Below are 14,294 nucleotides of genomic sequence, written 5' to 3'. Positions count from 1 at the left end.
CAGATGCAGCATTTTTAATGAAATGTTTCACTTCAGAAATGCCAAAACATTTTGTTTTGACATTTTCAAAATGAAACTTAATGATATTTTTCTTCGGAACAGCATGGATTGCTTTGTAATAACCTGAGCTAAAGCAGAAAGGAAAGAGGAGAAAAATGCAGAGGCTCGACAGCCACCAAAACAAAACAAACTTTTCGTCATCCTTCCAGCAATGTGTTGACATGGAAAGAGCATTTCCTTCCCTCCTCCTGCCACTTTGCCAGCAAATTGAAGCATTTTCTGTTTCCCTTCATGTTGCACTAATGAGTTCCCCTGCTTTTCTGCACCGAAAACAGCCTCACGCCTTCACCTGCCTTCAGTCTGGAGCTGCTCCTGCCACCCCTGGCCCTGCTACAGGCATGGGGCCGCCCGTGAAGCCGAGGAAAATCCCCTTGCTCGTGGGTGTTCTCAACCTCCTTCTGCCCCAGAGAGGTTTTATTTCAAGCAGCAGTCGCTTGCCGTCCTTGGGAGAGGAGCTGCTGCTCAATTGCTTGCAGAGAAATTAAGCTTCTGCAAGTGCACCACAAGCACCCCATACCCTCAGTCTCCTGCCCAACTTTGGAGGCAAAGGAGGAGCTGGTGCATGAAAAAAATGGGTGCAAGGGTCAGGATTGCACCCAAATCTCTGGAAGGACAGAGGGGCGAGCACTGGTCCACGGCTGGCCGGCAGCATCCCAATTCCCCAGCCCTCCTTCTCCTGCATACATGGAGATAAAACGGACCATGAAAGTTTATCAGCCATGAACCGAACGGCTGTTTACATGTGTTTATTATGCAGTTATTTGTGATCTGCAGCCCTTCTTGTAATGCAGAATTCATAATAGTTAATATCCTGTGCTGAGCCCGTGCAGCCTGATATCGAGCACAGCGGGTTTGGGGGTGGGTGCAGTGCTGGAAGCAGCCACCCTTTTGCTGTTCTCAGTGGCTTTTATTTTCCTTTGGGCTGGGCAGGACTTTAATATTTCATGGGGGTGATGAGGAGTCAGGCAGCAACCCCAAACTCCCTCCAGAAGGACTGCTTGAGCCTGCTGTGTGTCTGGACTGGGAAATGAAGGGGCAGACCCCAAAGCTTTGCTTTGCAGCGCGAGTTCTGCAAGGAACCCGAAGGCAAAGAGAAGCAAGGCGATGAAAAGGAAGGGAACAAGCAGCTGAAAAGCCCTTTGGTGCCTAGGGAAGATGCAATTGTGAGCAAATAAGCAAAACCAAAATGTGCCAGAAAGAGGCAAACGTGTGTAAGCAAAGACATGCAGACTTTGTCACTTTTTTGCTGGAAAACACACATCCAGATACACAGGCACCCCAAGAGGCCGTGGGGACAGATACTGGTGTATGTCCACGGGAAGCCAAAACCAGGGAATCCAGCAAATTTGCAAGGAGTGGGGCCCCCAGGGGCACAGCAGCGGTGTGCAAGGTAGAGAACACCCCTTGTTTTAGGCTCAGAAACCCATATTTCACTGGGGATTTCTCGCTTTGCTCTGCGCAGAAACGATCAAAACACCTAATTGCTTGCACACCCCCTGCATGCACAGTCCTGTATTTACATAGGGAAATTAAAGCCGTGGGTGTGCAAAGCTGAGCACATCCCGTGGATTTACACTGGGCTCCTTGCAGCCTTACAAGTGTCCCCGCAGGCTGGCAGCAGGGACAGGGACGAGGCAGGGTGCGTGCAGCAGCCCTGTGCTTGCTAACGAGAGATCCACATCCCATTTAAAGGCCAGTTCTGCCTCTTAACCAACTCAGTCTTTTCTAATTGTAATTACACAGCGTACGGGGTTTGGTTCTTGCAGCTGAGTCACTCCCAGCGAGAGGAGATCCAAACACCCACCCTCAGCACGGAGAGGCGGCTCGTGGAGGCTCAAAACCAAAGGGAGAAGGCTGCACACCCCCAAACGTGAACTGTCCCTTTAATTTCTGTCAAGGCTAAAGCCCACAGACTACAAAAACAACATTTTAATTTAAATTCCGATTCCACATTCATTCATGGGAGCTGGCTCTGAGCGGGGATTTCATTAAAGGCTTTAATAGATTTTATAGGACTTGTCAGATCCGGAAAGGTTATGGAGCAAATGCATTTTCTCTGCTTCCAGAATTTCAACAACGGCTCGGTAAACAAATTTACCATGAAAATGCAAAGAGTCCAGCCTTGTTCAGACAAGGAGAAATGAACTTCATCTAGTGACTTAAAGGCATCAGGATGCACTGCCCGTTGCCGTCCTCACTTCTCTCCACTCCGTTCCCTCACTTTAGGAGGTGATTCTTTTCCAATGGTAAAACCAAAAAGCAGAAACATCTTTTTTCCACCGATAAGGCTTGAATTTGGAGGTATTTATGTCAGAAGCTTTAGCAGCAATGTATGGATGGGTGTCTCAGGAGGGGAGCTGGTTGGCTCAGGGCAGTGGCTTTGGCAGCTAGAAATGACTTTGCTTTTATTTGAGGTATTTTGGGGCATTTGAGGCAGATGTGCATCAGCTGGTGAAGGCGGTGGAGCTGTGGGAGAGGCAGTGAGCAGGCAGAAATGCTAGAAACAACCTTGTTTTGCTCCCAGCTGGTCTAGGGTGGCATCACCATCACTTCAGGGGCTTCTTGACCATTGCTTTCAACTAGAAGACCAGCACAGACTCGGGTTGAGCAGCCCCATACGCACAGCAGCAAAACATCCTTTTGCCCCACGCTTTTCATCTTTTTTGCCCTGATGAACCAAGCTGGAAGACAGATCCTGGTGTCAGGCCCTGGAAGGAGCCCACCATGGCTTGGGGGTGCCTCTGCACCATGGGGACACCACAGGGCTTGGCTGTGGGGTAGTGCTGGGACAGAGGCAGGAGCACTCGGGCACTGCGGTTAGAGCCAGAGTGCAGGAATCAAAAGCTGGTGCCTTGGCAACCGAGCGGTGGTGATGCTGAATCAAGTGAAGAAAAGGCCTCTTGTTTTTGGATGAGCTCTGTAAACAGAGATGAATGTCAGAGGGGATTTTGCTCGAGTATCGCTCACGGGCTGTATGGTGGCATCACAGGGAGAAATCAGCTCGGAGAAAATTATAACCGATGCAAACCCCCAACCAAACCCTTTTTTTTTTTTTTCTGTTGGAGGCTAAGACAAGTTGATGACTTTATTATTATCATTACTACGATGATTATTTTCCCTCCTTATGACTTTGCAGTTTGAGATTGACGGGTCCCAGCACAGCTGCTCTGGATCCCTTCCCGGTGCCACAAAAGGAGCCGCAGCACGAAAGCAGCGAGCAAGAGTGGGGAGCAGCAGCCCTGCCACAGTGGCTCCAGAGCTGCAGGGCCCCATGCCCAGAGGTGCCCAGCATCTGGGGACTCTTTTCTTGGGAACAGGCACTGCAGGTGGCTCGGGACGCGCTGAGAGCTCCGCTGTAATTATGGGAACCTGGAGAGAGAGGCGGGTTTAAATCAAGTGGCCGCTGAGTTAAAGCGTAAGAATTCCCCATGCAATATATGGCATGTGAGGTAGCCTGAATATTCTGTCCTCGTGAGTTACTCTGGGAGTTAGTGGCTCTTATTTTGAGCAAGATTTTTCTATGATTTTCCTTAATCTTGATTTTTCTTCATAGCCAGCAGGTATTACATCAAAATTCCCTCCTCCACTGAGTAATGTCTACTTAAAATGACACGTTCCTTAGGACATCAGCTCACTAAACAACTGTAACATTAACCAAGAGGGAAACTTTAAATCAAATCACCAAATGGAGCCTCAGAAAAGACGTCAGGAAGCGTCACAGCCCAATGTGGATCCAGGAGAGACACATGGACGTGGCCCCAGGGTCCTGCTAACAGATCTGGGACACCAAGATGGTTAATTGTAAGGTTGCAAAGGACCAGGACAATGCTTCTGAAGGCTCACTCAGCCCTGCTCAAAGTGCTAGGTGGCTGCCTGATTGGCTAAAGGGAGTGAAAACCCCATTATATTGACCCAGATGGGTACAAATAGCACTTGGAGACTAAAGAGTCAAAGACCAGGCTGGCAGCAGGTGAGCACAGCAAAGTCTGGAGATCCCTGGTCCAAGCAGGGAGATTCCCAAATTCTGGAAATCTCCAAGGATGGAAGTGCCACAAGTCACTGCTTCATCTTCTCTATTTCCCTTCACAGGAGGCAGCAGCCACATTTCTCTCCAGGCTGTGATGCAGCAGCTTGGGACCAAACTTCGGGACAGCTCCATGGGAAGTTCAGTGGGAGCATCCCCCTCTGCTCCCTGCGGACACTTCCAGCCTCTTTGCTCGGAGCTGGAGCACACGTGGAAAATCCCGTGCAGGTTTTGGCACAGGCTGCGGGCTGGCCTGAAGCCAAGGCAGGGCTGTGCACCCACCAGGAGCATCGGAGCCAAGGGGCTCCACCAGACAGCGGCCATTAGCGGAAAAATACTATCCAGAGCCGGAGTCACAAAGAAATAGGAAAATCTTTTTCCTGCTGCCACCTACAGTTCGGGTCGTGCAGGGAGGATGGGCCGAGGAGAAAAAGGGAGAGAAGCAGGCAAGAGAAAGGCAGAGCTGCAGAGAGCTGCTCCAGCTCCTCCGAGCAAAGGCTCCTCCGCCAGCAGCCGGGAAGCTGCTGCCACCTACTGATGCGAGGGGGTGCAGAAAAGGTGGGAATAACTTCATCACATATGGTCTCCGAAACAGTTTCCAAATACCTGATTGCACCTGCAACGATGTTTTATTCCTATTTCTGCTTTGCATCAGCTTTCAAAGGGTTTTCTCCCTGCCCTTGCAGCAGTTTTTCTCCCTCCCTTGCTGGTGTTGCCCACCCTTATCAGCCCCTTGCTGCCTGAGCTGTGCCAGGCTCCATCATGTGGGTGCAATACTCACGCTGACGTTCAGCTTGACCTGGACCCAACACCCCAGCGTGATCCTCCACGTCCCCAGCAGCAGATTCCCCCCTCAAGCCTGGAGGAAGGGAGCTCTGCACCAAGGCCAGCTGCAGGCAGCAGGATTAGTGCCACGGTGCTCAGAGAGGGTCCAAGGGACATCTGGGGAGAACGGTAACGAAGGACTCCAAAGTTAATTTCGAGCTGGTTTATTTTTGGAGCACACGAGGAAGGAGAGTGGCACAGACCCAGCTGGGGAAGATCTGTGGGGAACTTGTTCAAACAAACGCGAGCGATAACGCCTTCAGATTAATAAAGCGGAGAGAACACACACTGGTGTGTGCTGGGGGAAATGAGGTCAGGCTCCATAAACGAATCCCTCAGCAAGCAAAGCCAGCTCCAAAGCACCTCGGACTTGCTCGGGAAGGTTTCCAAGGACAGAAAGGACCATCTCAGTCCGCCCTCTCCCTCAATGCAGGCTTTGTGGCACTCACACATCGAGGACAGGCAATATTCCTTCCTGCCCCGTCTTCCTTCAGCTCCAGGGCCGTAACAGAGCCAGGTTTGTTGGAAGGCACAAAGGGAGCACACAGCGTCTCCCCCAGATGCACGGCCCTCCTCGACCGCCCCCGCTCACAGCCCCCCTCTGCTTCTTGCTTTGATTCCACAGCATAAATCACCAGGTTCCCAGCTCCAGCCCAAAATTCAGCCCAGCATCATCCCTCCATGCTCTGCCCCGGCTCCTCCGAGCCCAGCCCCAAACCCTGGTGCATCCTCCAAGGCTGCCAGCCCAGCACCATGCTGCTGTCCCCACCGTGGGGACAGGAAGCCTTCCTCCCTGCGCCAGCACAAGAGGAGAGCAGAGGGGTGTGCGCGCTGCCGCATCCATCAGTGCCAAAAAAAATCCTGCTGAGCAAAACCCATTTCCCTCCAAGAAACAGCTATGCAAGGAACAGGACAGCGTGGCTTTTCCAAGGGCTATAAAAACGCTTTGTTTCGGGGTGAAACCAGCTGTCTCTCACCCACGCACAGGTAGGCAGAGCTCAGCGTGCTGCGAGGCTTTCCCAGCATCGCAAAGTGCTGCAAACTAAATTATCATGTTTGACATTCCAGCCCCCCTCCCAAAAGGGCAAAATAATTCCTTTGCTCTGGATACAGATCAGTTGGCAAACAAGCTTTCAGACACAATTATTTTGCCCTGGGAGGATTCTGCAGCTGCTCCTCTTTTTCTCGAGATCAATACCTAGAGGATAATCCTGCAGCTTATCCTACAGTTTGGTGGTGTTAGCTCAAGCTCTCTTGTTTGCTTTATTTCCTTCATGAATTACAAGGAATTTTCTGGTTAGATGGGGGGAAAAAATATGTTATTTTATTCTGTGCTGTCAGAAATTAGATTTGATACCGCAAATTGTCTGTAGTTGGCTGGAAATTAATTTTGTTGACTTTTTAGTCAATTGGAACATTTTCTGAGAACACAGCGATTTCAGGTGGTGACTCATCCCCTTCCAAAGCAGCAAACAATAGCAACCACCTAAACAACAAAAAAATCAGAGCAGCTTTCTTTCCTCCCAAGCTAGCAGCTGTATTCTTTTAAGGAAAATCAAGCCTGTAGGAGTTTATTCTCCAGCAAGTCCCGTAGGCGTGCAAGGTAGCAGAGATCACAAACACGTTCTTTGAGACGAAAGGTTATTTTTGTTTGTTTTTAACCTGTCACACAGCTCTGAAACCAACCACATGCATCCAGAATAGCAGCTCATGACTATTTATTGCTGGAAAACTTCCCAGGTGGCAAACTTGAAGAAACAGGAGAATAGCTCTGTCACTCCCGGAGCAGACAGGCTGCTGCTAAAATAAAAGTTTTATCTCAGAATAATTGCCACAGAGTACTTGGCTGTTGCCCAATAGATCAGATTCATAAATCTCCATGACAGATCCCGACAAAAAAAAATCCACGTTGGATAAAGAAATCTTCAAGGCCTGAGGGGCTGCGTGGGGGTTGCTGGAATTTGACATTTCTGACGATGCCCCCATGACAGCAGTGTGCACAGGGAGCTCCAACTCACCCCTCTCCATCAGCCTGCCAAGGGACACGTGCTGCACACTCACTGAAAATTAAAGTCTTTCAGGCCCTTGTTTAGGTGGTGCATTTGTAATTTTAAGAATTTGTTTACAAGGCTGGGGGTGGCTTCAAGGAAGAACACTCCTGCTTTCCTGGATGTGGCATTTCTGAGGCAAAATTAGCTTTAATGCTCTCAGAAACACACCCCTTAAAGACAACTGTTTGAGCAGATGTTTAGAGCAAAACAACTTGGGAGAAAAGTATTTGTACACAAAGCCAGAAGGGAAACCACGCAAAGCTACCGCACATCCCTGCTCTGCGCCTCCACCCCCTGCCCAGGGTCCCCCCATCTTCCAGCAGCAGATTTCAGAGTTTCAAAGGGAAGAGCAAGCCCAGTGAGTGATTTAGCACAGGATCAGAATGCACAACAGTGATCTGAACCTCGAAATAAAACTCACTACACATGCCTGATGAGTTCAAGTCCTCCTCCTGGTGGCTGAGCATCCGTCTGTCCTTCTCAGGACCACAGCACTGATGCTTGGGGTGAGCAGTGATGGAGAGCATGCCACATCTGTGCAGCTGGGAGCCAGAAGCACACTGGTGTAAGGAAACACGACAAATCACCAACCAAAGGGCTGAGCTTTGCACGGCCACATAGCTCCTGCCACTTGACAATTCAATTACATCGGTGCTCACAGCGCTGTCGCTCTGGAAGCGAGCATATGGGTGAGGGAAGGAAGTGCCAATTAGTGGATCTCAGCAGCCCTACTAGTTCGTTCCCCTTTAGTTGTCTTTCCAAGGCTCAAAAAGACAATCTGAGCATTAATCCTAATTGGTGCTCGCAGGCGGTGCTGCAGCAGGAGCTCCTCTGTGGCAGCTCCAGGGCCACCCGGTGGCAGAGCCCACTGACAAAAACTTGCTCATGGACCGCAGCTCCTGCCATGCTGCAGGAAGGGATAAAACCTGGCTTCTAGCATCCCCCAGAAGCTGCTGCTCAAGTGAGCATCCTTCCTCACCCCTTCCTTCCCCCCACTGTAAGCTCCAAGCATGGGACTCCCCATCCTCTCTCTTTCCATCCTCACACCCAGATTTACACACAGGACCATGTCCATCTCCCCCATCGTCTCCCACTTGGGTTTCAGCATTCCCAGGGCAGAATCACGCTGGGACACAGCAGCACCCACTGCCATCCTCATCCCATTTCACAGCAGAACCTCTCTGATTTTTGAGCAGAAGCAGTGGGAGATAAAAGCAGGGAGCTGCCAGACCTGCCCGCAGGCAGTGTGAGCCCCAGGCCAGCACACAGGGAGCCCCCTGTACAAACACCTTCCTCCCAAAAATGAGCAAGCATCCCGAGACGTCAAGCACTGATGTCTCTCACATCCTCAGAGACCTGCACATACAAAAAAAAAATCAAGGAAGAGCACTGCAGGCATTAAGATCATATTTCTCCCAAGAGGTTGCACTGATATTGTAGGGTTTTTAGCATCAGGCCATCCCCATCATCCTAGAGCCGCCGCGTGAGGAGTTTTAGCAATGATTTCTATTCGGTTATATTTTTTTGGGGAACTTTCTGTAGGATTTCTCCGCAGCAGCAAGGCCGGGACGTGTCGGAGGCACCCCACAAGGTGGCAGGGCGCTCTCGCTCATCGGCGGCACGAAGCGATGCTGGGGCTCTGCAACTGGGGGAGAGAGGGGACAGGGGCAGGAGGACCGGGTTTTTGTCTTTGCTGAGGTTTCCCGGTCTAAAACTCAAGGGAGATTTAAACTGGGAATGAAAATGCAAACACTTAAGTGAGCAAGAACGGTTGTGATAAATTATAAGCACTTTCAGAACTGAATGGGGGGATTTTGCTGGGTTTTCACATCGATGTTTTTTAACATCAGGTTTTCAGATTCTTTGCCTGTTTCTGAACAGCTCAGGAATTTCTTCCTCTCTGGAGCTGCCCCACTACAGCCCAGTTCAACAAATTGACATGAAGTGGCTGTGAACTCACTTCAGCAGGAGACTAACACTGTTTCTGAACTTCAAAACTACTAAATTCCAAGAAGAGTCTGAAAGGAGGACCCACAAGCAAGGGAAAAATAAGGAAGGAAAGAAAACTGCTACTTTGATGTAGTTCTCAATCAGTTTAGGAAGAGCTGCTACAGCAAAGCAATTGCACCTAGAAACCCTTCATAGTCCTATGCCATCAGCGAGGTTAGTCACCACCTAGCGCTGAGCAGAGGCAAATTGGGTTTGGGTAAAGCACCAAATTCCTGCAGACATCATTTTTCATTGATATCTTCAGACTTCAGAGCAGGCCTCCATGCAATCCTCTCACTTTCAGCATGTCCTAAGTCTTTTTTTTTTTTTTAATTTTTTATCATGGACTCATTTCAGAAGTGACTGTGGTTTTAAATAAGCATCAAGGTACCAGCCTAGAGAGGTCTTCAAAGGAGAGAAATGCTTTGCAGCCTGTCAGGTAAAGAGACAACGGAAACATTTCACGCTCCGAGTGGAAACCAGAGAGATGCAATCTTTAGAACGGATGCTCTGAAGCATTGGGAAGCTGCAGCAGGAATTTTCCACTGGAGGAAATCGCACTCAAAGGAATGGGCTAATTTGCTGAAGCAAAATTAAACCTTCCCTCATTCAAACACCCAAACCAACAGCCTGACAAAATAGTTACCGTAGCAACCAGAGGGAAGAAAAAAAAACTCAGATTTTTTTTTTTCTTTTCCTGTTGAATGGAAAAAATCAACTTCTAATTGCAGTGAGCATTGCTGCTGTGTAGGTAGAGAGGTGGCCACAGCGGTTTAGGGTTTACAACACGATGCTGCAGGCAGAGCTTGTGGGACTGCCAACCCTTCCTCTTCATCAGTCTCAGGAATGCTGAGAAACCCTGGTTGACTTCTTAAGAGATTGGTTCAGTGGCTTACTAAGAGAAGGAGAAGGGCCTGGGGGAAAACACAGTGCAAGTGCCCCAGGAAAGATAGGGAAAAAGAGGTTCAAAAATCAAATTGTGGTTTACGATAGAGGGATGTGGTCCACAGGGCCAAAGAGCTCCAAGTGTGCTTGCTCCCAGCCAAGATAACACCCCAGTAGTGTATTTCCAAAGTTTCCCCAAAATGGTATTTAACAGATATATTTATTACCTTTTTAGCAGTGCAATGCCAAGGCTTCAGCCAGACATACAGCAGCCAAAAAATCAAATGTACCTCAAAAGCCCACAAACCTCAGCTCCCCTGGCATCACCTCAAGGGCCTTGCTCCTATACCTCGGTGCTACACGTGCATCCTCCATCCTGAGCATCATCCCCTGCCTTGGGGCTCCAAAGCCCAAGGAGACAGGCTGCAATAAAGGTGTGTTTGCTGCCAGTCTCAGAAAACATGCAGGAACAACCTCAGCAAACATCCCAGCCCTCCAAAGAGTCCTCAGACAAACCTGACAGCACACTGCCTTTTAATAAAAGCAGCCTTAGCCCAGTCCACGAGGTAATTACTTGCTGCACAGATGCTCCGTTGTACCATTCGTAGGTATTTTTATCTTGCTGATAGGAAACAGCTTGAGCTGAGGGTGCAGAAGTTGCCCACGAGCCCCTTTCCATGGGGCAGGGCTCCTCCACGCACCTCTCCCCACACCACCAGCAGCCCCTCCTGCCTTGCTCCATGCCCCTCTTGTGCTTTTCCTTAACAAAGTAGCTTTTAATTGTGCCGCGGTGCTTCCAGTTCTGAGAAATGGCATAGAAAGGACATTGCAGTCCCCTCAGGTTTATATAAACAGGGCCTGTTTATTATCCTTCGCAGCGACTGTCTGAGCTAAAATGCTAGCATTTAGTTTAAAGAAAAAAAAAAGGGAGAAATTGAATCTTTCTTTTACTGTGCTTGCACGAGGCTGCAAACACAGCTTGGGCAGCTGTTAAGGAGGTCAATGATGCCCTTATTAAGGGAAGAGTTTTTTAATGGCTGCAAATACTCTTCAATGACTTGTTTTCCTCTTCCCAGTCTCCCTGCTTTCTCGAGCCATCGCCCTACACAGCACCCAAACCTCAGGCACCCACCCCCTGCCTGCACCCACCCACAGGGTGCTGGTCCCCATCCCAGGGGACAGAGAACCCCAGGCAAGGGCTGAGAGCCAACGCAGACCCAGCTTTTCCCTTCTCCCTTGCTCGTGTCCCTTCGCCAATCCATCAAGTAAACACTTCTTGTTGTTGTTGTTTTGCAAAACTATCATTTCCAGGCTGTGATTCCGGCTAATTTACAACCCGGCACTGCCGAGCAACAATGAATTATGGAGAAAGATTATGGGAAGGTCTGACATCGCTCATGTTTGGAGGAATAAATGGGAGCAGACTGTTAAATATGATTATTCTCATTCATGTCTGCCTTTCCTTAGGGTGCCTATCACTAGAGCACAAGTGCCACGTGCATTAATTAATTGAAACAACACATTTACATGATTAGGGATTAACTCCTGTACTTCTCCTTTGGCTAATTAGTGTATCTATAGATCTATTTAGAAAGAAAATACCTTGGGGAAGGCAGGAGCCTTCGGAGCTTATTTCATATAAACTAGCTGTCAAATTCAGGGATTAGAAAAATGCTCACTTCTCCCTTCCCTCCCATGGCACCTAATGTTTGCTTGTTTTATCTCTCTTGACTCCTATGCAGCATCTGCATTGAGTTTCACCACGAAAACACTGTTCTTTTCCCCACCCCCTCATCTTGCTCCCCAGTTTCCATCATCCTCAGGCTGCTCAAAGGCTCTGCAAGAAATATGCCCAGGTGGAGAAGTGTTTTACAGCAGGGATTTCAGCCTGGTGGATTAATTAGTTTCTCCTCTGCAGGATGGTCCTCCAGGTCCCTGCTCAGCTCAGAAGGAGCTAAAATCTGCTGTCTGAATGCAAGGAGCCTTGGAACTGTGTCTCCAGGCTCTCTGGCTAGCCACACACCACCTGGTGCCCAATTTTTGGGTGTAGGTGCCTCATTTGTCCCCCAAAATCTATCTGCTGCTTCCATAGTAAGTAAATGGGGTTGCCCAGCTTCCCTAGGGACTCCATAGTACCCAGGCTCCTTGCCAGCTTCCAGTCCACTTATTTGCCTCCTGTCCCACCTTGCTTGCACCTCTCTCAGTCCCCAAATTGTATTTGTATTAGTGTTCTGCATCCCATGCAGCTGCAGGTGTCCTGGTGGTGCACGGCTACAGGGATGCTGCTTTCCTTCCCTGAGCAAAGAGTGTTTCAGTGATGGGTGAAATCGTCCTTGTAATCTCCATCACCTGCTTTACAGCTTGTAAGGGGTTCTGACACATTCACTGAGCTGTTTGGAAAGGCTGCTGAAGTGGAGGCTTTTAGAAAATGCATGAAACACAGGAGGATTGTTTAGAGAAATGAGAGAATTTAAGAGAATTAAGCATTTTCACTGCTGGAACAATGCACACATCCATCAAATTAGAGTTTAGGAATCAAATACTTTTACACTGAAAAAAAAAAATATATATATATATATATATATAGTGAATAATTTTCTAGGAACTTCTGTGTGAAAAACTTTTCCAGCTTACTTCCCTCACATCTGGGCAGCCCCAGGAAGATACCAAGCATTAGCCAGCATCAACAGAACTGAAGCCAAGAGGGTATTTGAACACACTGCCCTATAACAGGTGTTGTGCAAACAGGACACAGACCCAAAACTCTTCTTATTTCAAAAGCACTTTGGTTAGCTGATTAGACACTGAATTGCAGAGAAACCCTGAAGAAAGGGGGACACTCCAACACTTAATCACTAGGATTAATGATCCCCATTTAATTTTCTTTATGTAGGCTAAAGGACAAGGCAAGAAGAGGTAAACTTCCCTAACCCAACTCGAGATGCAAGCATGTGGCTTTGTCTGGACCTGGGGCTGCAGCTCAGAAAGCATTTCTTCACCCAGCAAAAAGAGACAACTTACAGATTCTCAGCTTTTAACACCAAGTAACCCTTTAAAACTCCACCTGATTGCACAATAACACCCTGCCACCCCATAGAAGAGGAAAAGGCTGCACCTTCCCTGCTCTCCCAGGCTTTTTGAGAGCTTACTGATGGCTTAAATATTACTAAATAGAAAAATAATAATAATAAAAATCTCTATTCCTTCAGACCCCAGCTTTTATTCACTTAAAAAAAGGCCTGGCCAAACTTTTTGTTAAATAATTACCATTACCTTCATCACCTCCAGCCCTTTCAGAACCATCTCTGCTCCTTCCCTGGCCTTTGCTGTTTGTAGGCTGGGGAGGAGGAGGGCAAAGTGTGTTAATTCATTAATTACTTGCAACTGAACCAGGCTTACTTTCTTTTCCCAACTCTGTGCTGCAGATTCCTGTGATCATTGCAGGCTGCTGTGGCTGAGGAAGCTGAACCCCATCCTCCTGTTGAGCTTCCTTGTGATAAAGCACAGCAATCTACTCCACGATGGAGACTCATCAGCAAATATTATATCTTAGTGATTCACTCTGTTTTCCTTATTGAAGACTCATGAACTCATTTTGGACACCCGAGAAAAGAGCAAGGTTCATTGCTGCATGAAATGCTTTCTTCCAACTGAGAAGAAATCCAGCCACTGTTGCAAAATTAAATCCCAAATGAGCTTTTTCATCCACTCTTGCACAGTGACCCTTGCTTGTGACCTTTAGGTGCTTACTCATACAGAAGGTACCTACAAGATTGGGTTTGTGCAGGACTCCTCTCTTTTTCATTATTTTTGTAACATCTTGGCCCCCTTGAGTATTTTGAATAGAGGATTCCTATAAAACAAAATATCAGGCCTACGCAAACACATGTTGATTTTTAGTCTCAAATTCATGTCTTCTGTTCTCTACCAATACTGATACCCAAATGTTTCCTTCCCGTTCATTCACACTGACTCTCACAAAGACAACTGAAAAACAAACAAGCTAAATGGTTCTTTATCTTTCTTAAATATGTTTTGAATTTAAATCTCTGCTAGATAAGCTTTGATGGTTGAAACCATTTAAAACAATGTTTCAATTTAAAGGGAAAAATCATATAGCTGAACATGGAAATTATTATTTTTTCCTCTTGATTTTGACAGGCTTTTAAGCAAATAACACACAAGCTTAAAATGAAGAGGTTCAAGAACCCCACTCTTACTTTTTTCTGTATTTAGAAAAGAAAAGGGAAAAACCTGCTACAGAAGTGTTTCACTTGGCACTCCGCTAGCAACCAGTCCTTCTCTGCACTTTAATTAGCAGCTGCTGGCCGTGGCCATGCATGCTGCTAAAAGCCTTTCCTCACAAGTCCAAAGCTGTCTGTCTGTTTACCCTGACACCACCAACGAAGCTGGAGCAGAAGCAGACGTGCTGGTGCTTGGAGCGTGTGGAGCAGGCACTT

The 14,294-nt window shown here is 48.0% G+C and overlaps 1 long non-coding RNA gene across 1 annotated transcript; it reads right to left on the bottom strand.

Moving 5' to 3' along the window:
- Positions 1-5,737: 5,737 nt before the first annotated feature.
- LOC311445696 lies at positions 5,738-13,166 on the bottom strand. The gene is made up of 3 exons (XR_014698586.1): positions 13,108-13,166; positions 7,391-7,520; positions 5,738-6,709 (listed from the first exon to the last, which is right to left on the bottom strand). It is a non-coding gene; the product is annotated as an uncharacterized lncRNA (long non-coding RNA).
- Between the last annotated feature and the right edge of the window lie 1,128 nt (positions 13,167-14,294).

Source organism: Aythya ferina, assembly GCF_964211825.1.
Source record: "Aythya ferina genome assembly, chromosome: 16".
Classification (NCBI taxonomy): Eukaryota; Metazoa; Chordata; class Aves; order Anseriformes; family Anatidae; genus Aythya; species Aythya ferina.
Note: the sequence above shows the minus strand (reverse complement) of the source record. Positions and strands in the feature narration are given on the sequence as shown.